The 17,864-nt window shown below is 45.6% G+C and overlaps 1 protein-coding gene across 1 annotated transcript in view; it reads left to right on the forward strand.

Annotated features, from left to right (window-relative positions):
- Positions 1-880: 880 nt before the first annotated feature.
- Positions 881-17,864, forward strand: part of LOC143782310 (uncharacterized) — a 153,350-nt gene continuing 136,366 nt past the window's right edge. The window contains exon 1 of the mRNA XM_077269632.1: positions 881-1,119. The gene's annotated coding sequence lies outside the window, so the exon portion shown is untranslated. The remainder of the gene's footprint in view (positions 1,120-17,864) is intronic.

Here is a 17,864-nt window from a genome sequence, read left to right on the forward strand (position 1 = left end):
CAGTTCTGGAGTTGCCCAGCTGTCCTGGAGTCGCCCTGCGGTCCTGGAGTCGCCCAGCGGTCCTGGAGTTGCCCTGCGGTCCTGGAGCTGTCCAGCAGTTCTGGAGTTGCCCAGCGGTCCTGGAGCCGCCCAGCGGTCCTGGAGCCGCCCAGCGGTCCTGGAGTCGCCCAGCGGTCCTGCAGCTTCCCAGCGGTCCTGGAGTCGCCCAGCGGTCCTGCAGCTTCCCAGCGGTCCTGGAGCCGCCCAGCGGTCCTGGAGCTCCCCAGCGGTCCTGCAGCTTTCCAGCGGTCCTGGAGTTGCCCTGCGGTCCTGGAGTCGCCCAGTGGTCCTGGAGTTGCCCTGCGGTCCTGGAGCTGTCCAGCAGTTCTGGAGTCACCCAGCGGTCCTGGAGTCGCCCAGCGGTCCTGCAGCTTCCCAGCGGTCCTGGAGTCTCCCAGCAGTCCTGGAGTCGCCCAGCGGTCCTGCAGTCGCCCAGCAGTCCTGGAGTCGCCCAGCGGTCCTGGAGTCACCCATCGGTCCTGGAGTCACCCATCGGTCCTGGAGTCTCCCAGCGGTCCTGGAGTCGCCCAGCGGTCCTGGAGTCGCCCAGCGGTCCTGGAGTCGCCCAGCGGTCCTGGAGTCGCCCAGCGGTCCTGGAGTCGCCCAGCGGTCCTTGGCTGCCCTAAGACTAATGCATGAGTTGGGAGTTTACCACTGTGGGTGGCAGGCACTGTCTGTCCTGAAGGCCGTATTAGTGGCCCACCCAGCTTTCCCAGACTCAGGCTAGGGCATTGTGATTACGGCTGCTGACTCTTGCCAGCCCATTGTGTGTGATTAGCCCAGTCTTTCTCCTCACTCATGACATGAGGGGCGTGCCTGCAGTCAGATGCCAGGAGCTGGGTGGGTTCAGTGTACAGTGAACACATGAAGAGCAGAGCTGAGCTTCACATACCCCCTGACTCTCCAGGGCTGCACTGCCACCTCCAGCTTATCACTGCAGCTCCAATGTCACCCACGGGGAATGTTTAGGACACGGAGGAGAAAGCGAGGAACAAAGGAAAGCAGCGTGTGTGGATCTAGCGTGGAGGCTGGATTATCTGTGTGGGAGAACAAAGCCTGCGTGGAGTCGGACTGTCTCCAGTAAGTATGGGCTGCACACTGAGGGCAGGGAGCCAGCCTTGGGATGTTGTGCTCGTCTCTCTGGGGGAGATGGGTTTGTGCTTTGTGCCCGGCTTTACCTCAGGTTTTACCTCACGGACTAGTGAGCGGGCAGCACTGCGTGCCTGCTGGGTGTTATATAAGCCGTTCTCGTGTAATCTGGCTTCATGTGATGGAGTATTATGGGGCAGACATAGCCTCAGCTCCGTCTATGTGACGAGTCTCTCAGGGCGTGCACGGAAATGACATGATCACATGGAAAGTACAAAAGATTTCCAGGGGGTCGGGGGGCTTCCACAGTCGGTACATTCCCCGGAGACCATGGCAAGTGCTGTCCTGCTGTGGAGGTGGACACTTCCCTCAGGTTGTCAGTGAGCCAGGGACAGTGGTACAGGGGATGCACACTAGTGCCAGGGCAAGCACCGGGAAATCAAATGCTGGAGGCCACCCCAGGTCTGTCAGGCACTGGTCCCTAATGGGAAAGGTCATTGAACTCATGAGGCACTTCACCCAAGTGCAAGCTACTCTCACGAAGGGTTAACCTGATAGGCGCTCAGGCCTCATTCAGACCATGTTATCACCCAGGATATGTGGCTGATCTAAATCACCCATACATGTACATGGTGAAAATTCTGGAGACCACCCCAACATGGCAATGGGTAGGAGAAGCTGTCAATCCCTTCTTTTTTCTTGGCACTGATGGTAAAATCGGACACCCTGACCAAACACGGGTGGAACTGATCCAGCACACTGGTGAAAATCATGGCCGTCTCCGTGAGGCCTTGGTCCTACCTGCCAGATTTATGGACAGGCTTTCCAATAAGTAGTAAAAGACAGATTTTTTCTAACACCCCTTTCTCTGAACTTGCCTCTTCTGCATTCCTTGAACATGCTTCTGGGGTTTTTGAAGACTAGATAACTTATTTGAGAGCCTCCTTGATGTAGGGGAGAGTTGGCAAGTTTGCCGCTAGTGCCTGTATTTTCATGGAGGTATATACCGTGCCTGGCATTCCACTGAAAAAGACGTTTCAATGGAGCTCTGCCTGTACATAGACGCATTCTGATTTCGGCCCATTAATTCCCCTCAACAAACTGCAATCAACTATATTCAAGTCCAACGTCACTTGTTGCTAATGTGGTGGTTCTGTCCCCACGAAATATCATGTTATTGGCGCACATCCTGCTCACACGGGATCATTTTTGCTGTAAAAAATGAACTGATCACTCGACGAAACAAATGTTTTGCTCATGCGTTTGGTAATTACCAGCACGTTTATTTGGGCAGATAACCAGGAATGAGCTTTCCTATGCCAAACTGCTTGCAGCCCAGCAGAATTTCTGTGTACATGATTAGCAGCAGCTCACTATGCTCCTCTCAAATGTCCTTATCAGCTGGATGCCAGGCACAGCTTGAATGAACCAAGGCTCTGCATAGGAAAAAGTTTCATTACTGCTTTTCTTGTTAACTAAGTATTCACAGCATCCTTATTACCATTGGTAGAAAAAAGTCTGTATTGTGGGAGTTGCTGTGGTCAGAAGGCAGCCAAATATTTTATTTGTGATACAAACGCAAGCACTAGTACTGGAGTAAAACCCGGAGGCATGCCAGTGTTGCCCAACAGACCAAACTCCTGTTAGACTGAAACGAAGCAAAAAGGAACGGATAAAGGCTTCGATTAATTAAGACTAGCATTATTCACATCAGTCTTAAAGCACCATTGCAGCGTTTTTTTTTAATAGCACTGCTGGAGTGGTGCGTTAAATGTTAGACCCTGCCCCCTGTCTGATACTCGCCTACTGCCGCTGCTTTCATTGTTTCCCACTGTCACTACTGGCAAAAAGTTGCTCTCACAAGATGCTATCGCGGGACCGGAGCGGCACCTAAAATCGGTGAAGTCACCGTAGGGTGAGTATATAACTAGGGGCAGGGAGCTTACATTTAAAGCGCCACTCAAGCACTGAAAAAAAAAACCCGCTATAGTGAAGGTGCACATGCCACTTATTAAATTAGATGCTTCAAACAGAGATGTTACTCTAGTCAGTGACTGAAGTTACAGATCTGCCAAAATTTAAGCCACTATAATAGCATAAATATTCATGATTTAGACAGGCAGACTTGGTATTGCCCATTTTGGCATAGCTGGCGAGGACTGGTGTGAAAATGGCAAAACCTACTTTGCGACGTTTGAAGGTGTTTTACTCTAAAAAACTGGCAAAAACTTCTTCTTGAATCAGGGCCATAGTGTCTACATGTGCACTGCTGACAGAGGCCAAAGCAGAGGTTAGTGATCCCCTAGTACAAGGGTAGGGAACCTCAGGCCTGAGGGCCATTTATGATCCCCTATGACCTTTTTTCTGGCCCCCGATGACCTTTTCTCTGTCCCCTGGGTAGATTACTAGGAGCCACAGTGCTTGGGCCAGCAGCTGTGTCTTGATGGCCTCCAACGTTTTAATTTCTTCTTGCTCTGTGAGCACGTACACACAGCGTTCACTACTGCGGGCTGAGGCACATGCAATGAAAGATTACATCCTGACACCAGTGCCAGTATCAAGACTTACTTTGTGGGCACAGTTAGGGCACAGCCCCCGAAGGATGGCTTAATATCCAAATGGCCCTTAGCAGAAAGAACATTCCTCACCCCTGCCCTAGCAGATGATGTTTAGGAGCCATATTTGGCTATGCATCCCCGACTTTTGGTGCCCCTGTTATTTGTGGGACCAAGGATGGAATAATAAAATGCTGTTTGCAATGGGTTGGGCACAGCATCATAGCTTTAGCTACAAATAAAGGCTTTATATATATTATACTACTCTAATTATCAAAAATGACTTTAATCTTTTTCTGATGATGTCTATAAAAAGGCATTATTAAATCCACTGTAATTGTTACACAGTAAAATATGAAAAATCTAAAGGGCATATACATTTTATAAGGACAGTAAATGTTATCCCATCATAAAGTGATGATCCTTTGCTTTAATAGGGTAAATAATCAGGTTTAGTAAGCACTGTGTAACCTATCTGAAGGTTTGCTAAATCAGAGCTAAATATTAAAATCCCGCCATGATCAGCTGATAATAGCAGAGAATTATACTATTCGCATTCACATAGTATAAGGGTATGTGCACACGTAGGTGGGATCTCTGCAGATTTTTCCGCACCTGTTTTTGTAAATCTGCAGGTAAACCGCACTGCGGAATTACCGCGGATTTACAGTGGTTTTTGTTCGGATTCCACCTGCGGTTTTACACCTGTGGATTCCTATTATGGAGCAGGTGTAAACCGCAGCGGAATCCGCACAAAGAATTGACATGCTGTGGAAGAAACAACACAGCGTTTCCGCACTTTTTTTTCCGTAGCATGTGCACTGCGGATTTTGATTTCCATAGGTTTACATGGTACTGTAAACACATGGAAAACAGCTGCAGATCCGCAGCAAAATCCGCAACGTGTGCACATACCCTTAGGGTATGTTTCCACGGTACGTAAACGCTGCTTGTTTGACGCTGCAGCGTCAAACAAGCAGCGTCCAGATGTTCCAGCATAGTGGAGGGGATTTTATGAAATCCCGTCTCCACTATGCGTGGAAACCCGCACGCGGCGGCCCTGCGACTCCGGACATGCTGCGCGTCTTTTCAGAACGCAGCATGTCCGTACACCTTGCGGGGACGCAGCGTCCCCGCAAGGCATATCACAGGGCCCTATGGCGAGGGGTGCGATGATCCCGGATGTGTACTGTACACATCCAGCACCATCGCGTCCCAGAAAGGGGGTGGGGCTTAGCTCCGAGCGGCTTCGCCGCTGCGGCGAACCCGCCGGCAAGCCGTACCGTGGAGCCATACCCTTAGGCTTCACTCACGCACCTGTCTTTCTTTTAGATCCAAATAAAACTGACTGTCGTGTATCATCCATTTTGACTCTGTGTTGCATGTGTTTTTATCTCATCTGTTTTTAATAACTGATGAAGGTAACGTGAGCTATTATTTATCCATCAACTTTTCACACTGGATCAATGAGAAATGAATGAAACAAAGGTGGACGACTGAAATGCAAAGTATACCTTCTGTGTTTCATCCGCTTTTTACAGTCCCCATCGAATTTAGAGTCTTTCTCTCATTTTATTCCCACTGCTCCCCTGAATATTCCATTTTTGTTTAAGTCCTCCATATGGTTCTAGAGATTTGAGCTTCTTTACTTGGTGCTAATTTTTATGGTTTTTACTAAGGAGATGGAGCTCACATGATAATAATAATACAGCACAGTTTAATGACATGTCCCCAGAGAATCTTTTTGAGCATCACCTCACTGAAAAGAACATACAGTATGTATTAGCACTTCATAAAAAGGCTCATATCTCTGGAACCGTATGGTGACTTTAAAAAAAAAAATCAGAAACAGGAATATTCAAGGGAGCAGCAGGAATAAGAAGCTTAAAAACTGACCACTTTTTACCTGGTGGTAGGTCCTCTTTAATGGCTGCACCTCATCTGCAAAAGGGATAGGGATGGGACATGCTCGGAGTTCTCGGACTGGGGACATAGAGTTATTATTATAGCGCCATTTATTCCATGGCACTTTACATGTGAGGAGGGGTATACATGATAAAAACAAGTACAATAATCTTCAACAATACAAGTCACGACTGGTACAGGAGGAGAGAGGACCCTGCCCGCAAGGGCTCACAATCTACAAGGGATGGGTGAGAGTTGTTTTAAAAATGGCTGTGTATGAATAAACAAAATTCTATGGGTCAATGTAATCTCCGAGAAAAAAAAATGTACAGAACACAGAAGTGTACAACAGATGTGTAAATGTAGTCTAAAGGCTCATGCAAACGTCCGTGCAAATGACTCTGATCTCGGACTGCAATGCACTGACTGCCTGCGGTTCTACCGTTCCGAGTGTGACAGCCTCCTTGAAATACATGAAGCTGTCATGCTCTTGTTGGGGGACCAGTGGCCAGTCCGTGCATGAGCGAGCCATACTAGGACCGATTTTCACGGACGTCTGCTTGAGCACTTACATGGGAGCTCATTCAAATGAACAAATCACCATGTTGTATATGGGGATGTATCCTCTGGAGCTTGCACTCTTTGCGGTTACTTTTTGCTCTGGCTTGTAGAGGGTTCCCAAGTGGAAGGATCCACCCTCAGTGATGTCTTTAGAATCTACTTGGGTTATGGAAAATGTCTCAATGGAAAACCCCCTTGATATTAAGTCCAGCCCCCACAATCACTTTTTCATGTATATATTACATAGACGCTAGGTAATAATATTATCTTCTTTTATAAGCTGCATAAGTGTGTTCTCTTAAAGCTTGTAAAATACTGAGAATTCTATGCACTAATGGCTATTTGATAAACTGGTTTAATTTTCATATGTAAGATAACATATCAAAGGAGGAAAGGAATTTCTATAATTTACTAGAATCAATTGGTATTAGGTGAAAAGGTGATAAAAGTGACTTATCCATTTTGTTAGGATTGTTTTTCTTTGTAAATACTGAACAAAGTTTATAGTTGCTTGAAATAATAAAGAAATTCTGGTTTTATGACGCTCCTATAAATCTTTACTGCTTGGTTTAAATGTGATCCGCAGATAGTAGGGAAGGATATAAATGGAGCAAAGGGCTGCAGTCCAGCATTGGTTTTACTTTATGTTGGCCTAGCCTGTTTTCTGAGGTTGATTAAGTATGTTTCTGTCCCCTAGTCTGAGTCCTGCTATATTCCCGCTATTCTGTATCTAGGTAAGTGGGACAGATTAATCCCACTATTACTTGTATAGCTCCTGGGTAAATGCCAACAAATTTGTAAATTTGGGGTAGACCACACCTACTTTAAAATTTTCTCCTGTTTTCCTAAAACATGTAACATGTTAAAGAGATTGTGTGTGAGAACTAAGATGCCCATTCATCACTATTTAGCAGCCTAATTATTTAGCACCAAGGTTTTCAGCCATGTAGAGAGCTCTGAATTCTCTCCACAGACGCATTGGAAAGCGAGGTGTCAATCCAAGTGCCAGAGTGTGCTTATAGCCAAAGCTCAAAGTATAGTGACAGGAGTTCATTTTTTTCCGGTAGCCATAGTTTTAGTAAGGTTTGAGTAGCATTGTTAGTTTCAGTAAGTTTTGAATAGCATTGTAACTACCGTATTTACCTTCAGATAGTTCCTATATCTGTAGGTAAAGAGTGTTTTCCGAGGTTACAGGTTTCGTTTAACAAATAGAAGTTTGTTAAAAGTTGTAGCACTTGCCTGTGGTTAAAAATAGACAAGTGGGTATCTCTGATAAAATATTCACATACATGGCCCACAGATTGTTAGTGACATCATAATTTTCTGATTGCCTCCCACACAGTCAACCAATATTTTCACTTAACACTACATGTACGGCTTTGCTGAATAGTTAAGGAAATTGATCTGCAAGAAGTTGCTCAGATCACCGCAATGAGCTAAAGCTTAAGACAAGTGTAGAGTACTGACATAAGCTTATAAGTTCTCCAACTTTGCTTTGTAGAATTATTGATGATTCTACTGAGGTAGATAAAGTCATGGAGTATAAACTTCAACTCATCCTGCAAAAAAAAGTCCTCACACAGCTCAGTCGTCTGTCAATGGAAAACTCTAGGGGTTTCCACGCTACTGGTAGCTCAAAGGCAATGGAAGGGCAACATGACTCCCAGTCGAAACATTTTCATTAACCCCTTAGTGACAGAGGCAATTTGGTACTTAATGACCGAGCCAATTTTTACAATTCTGACCACTGTCACTTTATGAGGTTATAACTCTGGAACGCTTCAACGGATCCTGCTGATTCTGATATTGTTTTTTCGTGACATATTGTGCTTCATGTTAGTGGTAACACTTCTTCGATATTACTGGCGATTATTTATGAAAAACCGGAAATATGGCGAAAATTTTTAAAATTTTGCAATGTTCAAACTTTGTATTTTTATGCCCTTAAATCAGAGAGATATGTCACAAAAAATAGTTAATAAATAACATTTCCCACATGTCTACTTTACATCAGCACAATTTTGGAAACAAAATGTTTTTTTGTTAGGGAGTTATAAGGGTTAAAAGTTGACCAGCAATTTCTCATTTTTACAACACCATTTTTTTTTAGGGACCACATCACATTTGAAGTCATTTTGAGGGGTCTATATGATAGAAAATAACCAAGTGTGACACCATTCTAAAAACTGCACCCCTCAAGGTGCTCAAAACCACATTCAAGAAGTTTATTAACCCTTTACGTGCTTCACAGGAACTGAAACAATGTGGAAGGCAAAAATGAACATTTAACTTTTTTTTGCAAACATTTTACTTCAGAACCATTTTTTTTTATTTTCACATATGTAAAAACAGAAATTTAACCATAAATGTTGTTGTGCAATTTCTCCTGAATACGCCAATACCCCATATGTGGGGGTAAACCACTGTTTGGGCGCACCGCAGAGCTTGGAAGAGAAGGAGCGCCGTTTGACTTTTTCAATGCAGAATTGGCTGGAATTGAGATCGGATGCCATGTCATGTTTAGAGAGCCCCTGATGTGCCTAAACAGTGGAAACGCTGCACAAGTGACACCATTTTGGAAACTAGACCCCATAAGGAACTTATCTAGATGTGTGGTGAGCACTTTGAGCCCCCAAGTGCTTCACAGAAGTTTATAATGTAGAGCCATGAAAATAAAAAAAAATCATTTTTTCCACAAAAATGATTTTCACCCCCAAATTTTTACTTTCACAAGGGTAACAGGAGAAATTGGACCCCAAAATGTATTGTGCAATTTATGCTGAGTAGGCTGATACCCCATATGTGGGGGTAAACCACTGTTTGGGCGCATGGCAGAGCTCGGAAGGGAAGGAGCGCCGTTTTGGAATGCAGACTTTGATAGAATGGTCTGCGGGCGTTATGTTGCGTTTGCAGAGCCCCCCAATGTACCTAAACAGTAGAAACCCCCCACAAGTGACCCCATTTTGGAAACTAGACCCCCAAGGAACTTATATAGATGTGTTGTGAGAACTTTGAATGCCCAAGTGCTTCACAGAAGTTTATAATGCAGAGTGGTGAAAATAAAAAAAATAAACATTTTCCACAAAAAAGATTTTTTAGCCCCCAAATTTTTATTTTGACAAGGGTAGCAAGAGAAATTGGACCCCAAAAGTTGTTGTCCAATTTGTCCTGAGTACACTGATACCCCATGTGTGGGGGGGACCACTGTTTGGGCGTATGGCAGAGCTCGGAAGGGAAGGAATGCCATTTTGGAATGCAGACTTTGATAGAATTGTCTGCGGGCATGATTGCTTTTGCAGAGACCCTGATGAACCTAAACAGTAGAAACCCCCCACAAGTGACCCCATTTTGGAAACTAGACCCCCCAAGGAACTTATCTAGATGTGTGGTGAGAACTTTGAATGCCCAAGGGCTTCACAGAAGTTTATAATGCAGAGTTGTGAAAATAAAAAATATTTTTTTTTTCCACAAAAAAGATACTTTAGCCCCCACGTTTTTATTTTCACAAGGGTAACAGGAAAAATTGGACCCTAAAAGTTGTTGTCCAATTTATCCCGAGTACGCTGATGCCTCATATGTGGGGGTAAACCACTGTTTGGGCGCACGGCAGAGCTCGGAAGGGAGGGAGCACCATTTGACTTTTTGAGCGCAAAATTGGCTGTGGCGTTTAGAGACCCCCTGATGTACCTAAACAGTGGAAACCCCCCAAATCTAACTCCAACCCTAACCCCAACACACCCCTAACCCCAATGCCAACCCGATCCTTAATCCTAATCACAACCCTAAAGATAATCACAACCCTAACCCCAAAACAACCATAACCCTAATCAGAACCCTAAATCCAACACACCTCTAATCCTAATCTCAACCCTAACCTCAAACCTAACCCTAATCCCAATACACCCCTAATCCCAACCCTAACCTTAACCCTAATCCCAAACCTAACCCTAATCCCAAACGTAACCCTAATGCCAACCCTAATCCAAACCCTAATCCCAACTCTAACCCTAACTTTAGCCGCAACCCTAGTCCTAACTTTAGCCCCAACCCTAGCCCTAACTTTAGCCCCAACTCTAACCCTAGCCCCAACCCTAACCCTAAATTTAGCCCCAACTTTAGCCCCAACCCTAACCCTAGCCCTAAATTTAGCCCCAACACTAACCCTAAATTTAGCCCTAACCCTAAATTTAGCCCCAACCCTAACCCTAAATTTAGCCCCAACCCTAAATTTAGCCCCAACTCTAACCCTAAATTTAGCCCCAACCCTAACCCTAAATTTAGCCCCAACTCCTCTAGCTGCCGGCCGGCAGATCATGGCTGGCGCACTGCGCATGCACCCGCCATTTTCTTACCGAAGGAAGAAGCCGGCGGCCAGGAGAGGACACAGGAGGACCCAGGGACACCGGTAAGTATGATAGGGTCCCCGAATCCCCCTATTTCTCTGTCCTCTGATGTGCGATCACATCAGAGGACAGAGAATTACACATCGCTTTTTTTTTTTTCGCGGTCGCCGGTAAACGGTTAATTACCGGCGATCGCAAAACGCGTCGGTAAAAACCGACCCCGATCATGTTCTTTGGGGTCTCGGCTACCCCCGGCAGCCGAGACCCCAAAGATCTCCCAGATGCCGGCCGGCGGGCGCACTGCGCATGCGCCTGCCATTTTTTGGCCGGAAGAAGATGGCGGTGCCCATTGGGAGCCACGAGGAGCACCGGGGGAGACAGGTGAGTATCAGGGGTGATCGGGGACCCCATTTCTCTGTCCTCTGATGTGCGATCACATCGGAGGACAGAGAAATTAAATGGCAATTTGCGACCGCCGGTAAACGGTTAATTACCGGCGATCGCAACTCGGGGGTCGGTAAAAAAACCCCGAATCATGTTCTCTGGGGTCTCGGCTACCCCCTGTAACCGAGACCCCAGAGAAAATCCGACTCTGGGGGGCGCTATTAACTTTTTCCACAGCGCCGTTAATTAACGCCGCTGTGGTTTAAGTACCCTTAACTGCCGCCGTTAAAAGGCGTATCGGCGGTCATTAAGGGGTTAAATATCACATAGTTTTAAAATTAAACGTGTTACATATCAACCTAAATCTACCTCTAACATAAAGTACAATATGTCACTCAAAAATGTTCTCACAATCACTGGGATAGGTAAAAGCAGTCCAAAGTTTTTACCACTTAAAATGATACGTTAGAATTGAAAAATGGGGCTTGGTCACAAAGGCTCTGACTGTAATCGGCCTTCAATTTTGTTGGTTGGGGTATGTGCGCACAAGGCTGGCAAACACAAGGCTCTCCATGCATGAGTTGTGACAGTCACACAGTCGTGACACATGCAGCTGCTGTGCCGAACAGGTGATTATCGGGACCGTTCCAGGTATCCGGGTTCCCGATGCAGCTATTCGGTAAGTGCTATAGCTATTCGGATAAGGAATCAGCTGAAGCTATTTGCTCTCCCTAATTGTAATGTATGGAGAATGTTTTGGCTGAGAATTTGTGAACAAGGTTCAATGTTACTGGTGGGTCCATGACAACCAAGTCCAACCCTGCTCTTCATGTTTCTTTTAAAATTAGACATCTGAACTATCATTGGGTACTTCATCTTAGAACTCAGCCCTTAGAGACATGCTATCAGCATATGCAATGTAATATTCTGTCAACAAGGGGAAACGGAAACCGAACTAAACTGAACAGTGGCACCGATGTGAACAGAGAATGAACAGTGGGCAGCACGGTGGCTCAGTGGATAGCACTGCAGCCCTGTAGCGCTGGAGTCCTGGGTTCAAGCCCCACCAAGGACAACATCACAAAGAGTTTGTACGTTCTCTCCGTGTTTGCGTGGGTTTCCTCCGGGCACTCCTATTTCCTCCCACATTCCAAAGACATACTGATAGGGAATTTAGATTGTGAGCCCCATTGGGGACAGCAATGATAATGTGTGCAAACTGTAAAGCGCTGCAGAATATGTTAAAGCTATATAAAGGTTATTATTAACTAATACATACCGTACATCCTTGGGGTTAAATAGTCTATTTTGTTTCCACACGCTTTTGACCTTCACCAGATAACTGGTTTCAATGGATAAGTTTGGCATCTGTCCCTGGGACCTTTCCTAGCTCATATGCCAAACAGAACCAAAAAACTAAAAGTGGCAAGATCTTAAAATAGCTTTCGGGGGTTTCTTGTGGCATCTAATTGCAAAGCAGTGAAGTGAGAGAGACAAGGGAAGTCCCAGTGATGCAGAAGAGGGATTTTCTAGACAATTCAGAGTTCCTGAGTTTTGTAAGCGGCCCCACCAGTATTAAACCATATGCATGTGTAGCGTACCCACAAGCCCAGATGTTCCCAACATAAACAAATGTTAACCCCTTAACGACCGCCGATACGCCTTTTAACGGCGGCCGCTAAGGGTACTTAAACCACAGCGCCGTTAATTAACGGCGCTGTGGAAAAAGTGAATATTTCCCCCCAGAGTCGGATTTTCTCTGGGGTCTCGGTTGCCGAGGGTAGCCGAGACCCCAGAGAACATGATTCGGGGGGGTTTTTACCGACTCCCGAGTTGCGATCGCCGGTAATTAACCGTTTACCGGCGGTCGCAACAAAAAAAAAAACAACGCGATTTTCCATTTAATTTCTCTGTCCTCCGATGTGATCGCACATCGGAGGACAGAGAAATAGTGTCCCTGATGGCCCCCAATAGCCCCCCAATACTCACCTATCTCCCCCGGTGCTCCTCGTGGCTCCCGATGGGCGCCGCCATCTTTTTTCCGGGAAAAAATTGGCGGGCGCATGCGCAGTGCGCCCACCGCCCGGCACCCGGAAGATCTTTGGGGTCTCGGCTGCCGGGGGTAGCCGAGACCCCAAAGAACATGATCGGGGTCGGTTTTTACCGACCCCTGTTTTGCGATCGACGGTAATTAACTGTTTACCGGCGACCGCAAAAAAAAAAAAAAAAAAGCGATCTGTAATTCTCTGTCCTCTGATGTGATCGCACATCAGAGGACAGAGAAATAGGGGGATTCGGGGACCCTATCATACTCACCCGGTGTCCCCGGGTCCTCCTGCGTCTCCTCTTGCCGGCCGGCTTCTTCCTCTGCAAAGAAAATGGCGGGCGCATGCGCATTGCGCCCGCCATCTGCTGCCATCTGCCGGCCGGCAGGAGAGACGAGTTGGGGCTAAAATTAGGGTTAGGGCTAGGGTTAGGGCTAGGGCTAGGGTTGGGGCTAAATTTAGGGTTAGAGCTAGGGTTAGGGTTAGGCTACTTTCACACTAGCGTTTTTTGGCCTCCGTCGCAATGCGTCGTTGGAAAAAAAACGCATCCTGCAAAAGTGCTTGCAGGATGCATTTTTCTCCATTGACTTGCATTAGCGACACATTGCGACGGACTGCCACACGTCGCATCCGTCGTGCGACGGATGCGTCGTGCTTTGGCGGACCGTCGGCACAAAAAAAGCTACATGTAACTTTTTGTGCGACGTGTCCGCCATTTCCGCCCTCGCCTCCCCGCACCTCACAATGGGGCAGCGGATGCGTTGAAAAAACAGCATCCTCTGCACCCGTTGTGCGGCGCTTACAACGCTAGCGTCGGTACGTCGGCCCGACACACTGCGATGGGCCGAGTACGACGCTAGTGTGAAAGTAGCCTTAGGCTTCTTTCACACTTGCGTCGGTACGGGGCGGTCGCAATGCGTCAGCCAGACGTACCGACGCACGTTGTGAAAATTGTGCACAACGTGGGCAGTGGATGCAGTTTTTCAACGCATCCGCTGCCCAGTCTATGTTTTGGGGAGGAGGGGGCAGAGTTACGGCCACGCATGTGCGGAAATGACGGACGCGACGTCCAAAAAAAAGGTTACATTGAACTTTTTTTGTGACGACGGTCCGCCAAAACACAACGGATCCAGTGCACGATGGACGCGACGTGTGGCCATCCGTCAGTAATACAAGTCTATGGGCAAAAAAGGCATCCTGTGGGCACATTTGCAGGATCCGATTTTTGTCCAAAACGACGGATTGTGACGGATGCCACACGACGCAAGTGTGAAAGTAGCCTTAGGGTTAGGGTTGGGGCTAAAGTTAGGGCTAGGGTTAGGGTTAAATTTAGGGTTAGGATTGGGGCTAAAGTTAGGGTTAGGGCTAGGGTTGGGGCTAAAATTAGGGTTAGGATTGGGGCTAAAGTTAGGGTTAGGGCTAGGGTTGGGGCTAAAATTAGGGTTAGGGTTGGGGCTAAAGTTAGGGATAGAGTTGGGATTAGGTTTAGGGTTTGGATTAGGGTTGGTATTAGGGTTACGGTTGGGATTAGGGTTAGGGTTGGGATTAAGGTTAGGGTTGGGATTAGGGTTAGGGGTGTATTGGGATTAGGGTTAGGTTTGAGGTTAGGGTTGAGATTAGGGTTAGGGGTGTGTTGGATTTAGGGTTTTGATTAGGGTTATGGTTAGAGTTGAGATTAGGGCTGTTTTGGGGTTAGGGTTGTGATTATCGTTAGGGTTGTGATTAGAATTATGGATCGGGTTGAGAGTAGGGTTAGGGGTGTGTTGGAGTTAGGGTTGGAGTTAGAATTGGGGGGTTTCCACTGTTTAGGTACATCAGGGGGTCTCCAAACACGACAGACAATTTTGCGCTAAATAAGTCAAATGGTGCTCCCTCCCTTCTGAGCTCTGCCGTGCGCCCAAACAGTGGTTTACCCCCACATATGGGGCATCAGCGTACTCGGGATAAATTGGACAACAACTTTTAGGGTCCAATTTCTCCTGTTACCCTTGTGAAAATAAAAACTTGGGGGCTAAAAATCTTTTTTGTGGGAAAAAAAATATTTTTTTATTTTCACTACTCTGCATTATAAACTTCTGTGAAGCACTTGAGCATTCAAAGTTCCCACCACATATCTAGATAAGTTCCTTAGGGGGTCTAGTTTCCAAAATTTGGTCACTTGTGGGGGGTTTCTACTGTTTAGGTACATCAGGGGCTCTGCAAACGCAACATAACGCCCGCAGACCATTCTATCAAAGCCTGCATTCCAAAATGGCGCTCCTTCCCTTCCGAGCTCTCCCGTGCGCCCAAAAAGTGGTTTACCCCCACATATTGGGTACCAGCATACTCAGGACAAATTGGACAACAACTTTTGGGGTCCAATTTCTCTTGTTACCCTTGTGAAAATAAAAACTTGGGGGCTAAAAAATATTTTTTGTTAAAAAAAAAATATTTTTTATTTTCACGACTCTGCATTATATACTTCTGTGATGCACCTGGGCATTCAAAGTTCTCACTACACATCTAGATAAGTTCCATGGGGGGTCTAGTTTCCAAAATGGGGTCACTTTTTGGGGGTTTCTACTGTTTAGGCACATCAGGGGCTCTCCAAACGCGACATGGCGTCCGATCTCAATTCCAGTCACTTTTGCATTGAAAAGTCAAATGGCGCTCCTTTGCTTCTGAGCTCAGCCATGCGCCCAAACAGTGGTTTACCCCCACATATGGGGTGTCGGCGTACTCAGGACAAATTGTACAACAACTTCTGGGGTCCATTTTCTCCTGTTACCCTTGGTAAAATAAAAATTTGGAGGCAAAAAGATCATTTTTGGAGAAAAAATTTGATTTTTTTATTTTCACGGCTCTACGTTATAAACTTCTGTGAAGCACCTGGGGGTTTAAAGTGCTCACCACACATCTAGATAAGTTCCATAAGGGGTCTAGTTTCCAAAATGGTGTCATTTGTGGGGGGTTTCCACTGTTTAGGCACATCAGGGGCTCTCCAAACGTGACATGGCGTCCGATCTCAATTCCAGCCAATTCTACATTGAAAAAGTAAAACGACACTCCTTCTCTTCCAAGCTCTGCGGTGCGCCCAAACAGTGGTTTATCCCCACATATGGGGAATCGACGTACTCAGGAGAAATTGCACAACAACTTTTGTGGTCTAATTTCTCCTGTTACCCTTGTGAAAATCAAACTTTTGGGGCAAAAAGATCATTTTTGTAGAAAAAATGCGATTTTTTATTTTCACGGCTCTACGTTATAAACTTCTGTGAAGCACTTGGGGGTTTAAAGTGCTCACCACACATCTAGATAAGTTCCTTAAGGGGTCTAGTTTCCAAAATGGTATCACTTGTGGGGGGTTTCCACTGTTTAGGCACATCAGGGGCTCTCCAAACGCGACATGGCATCCGATCTCAATTCCAGCCAATTCTGCATTGAAAAAGTCAAACGGTGCTCCTTCACTTCCAAGCTCTGCGGTGCGCCCAAACAGTGGTTTACCCCCACATATGGGGTATCGACGTACTCAGGAGAAATTGCACAACAACTTTTGTGGTCTAATTTCTCCTTTTACCCTTGTGAAAATAAGAATTTGTGGGCGAAAAAATCATTTTTGTGAAAACAAATGCGATTTTTTATTTTCACGGCTCTACGTTATAAACTTCTGTGAAGCACTTGGGGGTTCAAAGTGCTCACCACACATCTAGATAAGTTCCTTAAGGGGTCTAGTTTCCAAAATGGTGTCACTTGTGGGGGGTTTCCACTGTTTAGGCACATTAGGGGCTCTCCAAACGCGACATGGCGTCCGATCTCAATTCCAGCCAATTCTGCATTGAAACAGTCAAACGGCGCTCCTTCACTTCCAAGCTCTGCGGTGCGCCCAAACAGTGGTTTACCTCCATATATGGGGTATCGGCGTACTCAGGAGAAATTGCACAACATTTATGGTTAAATTTCTGTTTTTACACTTGTGAAAATTAAAAAAAATGGTTCTGAAGTAAAATGTTTGCAAAAAAAAGTTAAATGTTCATTTTTTTCTTCCACATTGTTTCAGTTCCTGTGAAGTACGTAAAGGGTTAATAAACTTATTGAATGTGGTTTTAAGCAGCTTGAGGGGTGCAGTTTTTAGAATGGTGTCACACTTGGTTATTTTCTATCATATAGACCCCTCAAAATGACTTCAAAGGTGATGTGGTCCCTAAAAAAAACATGGTGTTGTAAATATGAGAAATTGCTGGTCAACTTTTAACCTCTATAACTCCCTAACAAAAAAAATTTTGTTTCCAAAATTGTGCTGATGTGAAGTGGACATGTGGGAAATGTTATTTATTAACTATTTTTCGTGACATATCACTCTGATTTAAGGGCATAAAAATACAAAGTTTGAAAATTGCAAAATTTTAAAAATTTTCGCCATATTTCCGTTTTTTTCATAAATAATCGCAAGTAATATCGAAGAAATGTTACCACTAACTTGAAGTACAATATGTCACGAAAAAACAATCTTCTCAGAATCAGCGGGATCCGATAAAGCGTTCCAGAGTTATAACCTCTTAAAGTGACAGTGGTCAGAATTGTAAAAATTGGCTCGGTCATTAAGTACCAAATTGCCTCTGTCACTAAGGGGTTAAAGGGGTTTTCCAGCAATTATTTTTACCCTTTCATCTTTTCCATGTTAAAAATAATGAAATCAGTTATTACTCACCCTCCTTGGGTTCAGGGCTGCATCAAAGCTGCTGATCTGGTCTTTGGAGTATGTGACCGCTGCTACCAATCACAGGTTCAGCTGCCCTGCTGATGTAGACTGTACAGCGGGAAGAATGTGTTAGCCAGTCTGAAAACAGTAACCAAAAGAAAGGTCCCCAGTGAGTCCTCATAATTATACTGAGGCTGGCAGAATGTGATTTTTTTAATCCTTAAAGGGAACCTGTCAGCAGGATTGTGCAGAGAAGCCGTGTCAG

This window comes from Ranitomeya variabilis, chromosome 6, assembly GCF_051348905.1.
Source record: "Ranitomeya variabilis isolate aRanVar5 chromosome 6, aRanVar5.hap1, whole genome shotgun sequence".
Lineage (NCBI taxonomy): Eukaryota > Metazoa > Chordata > Amphibia > Anura > Dendrobatidae > Ranitomeya > Ranitomeya variabilis.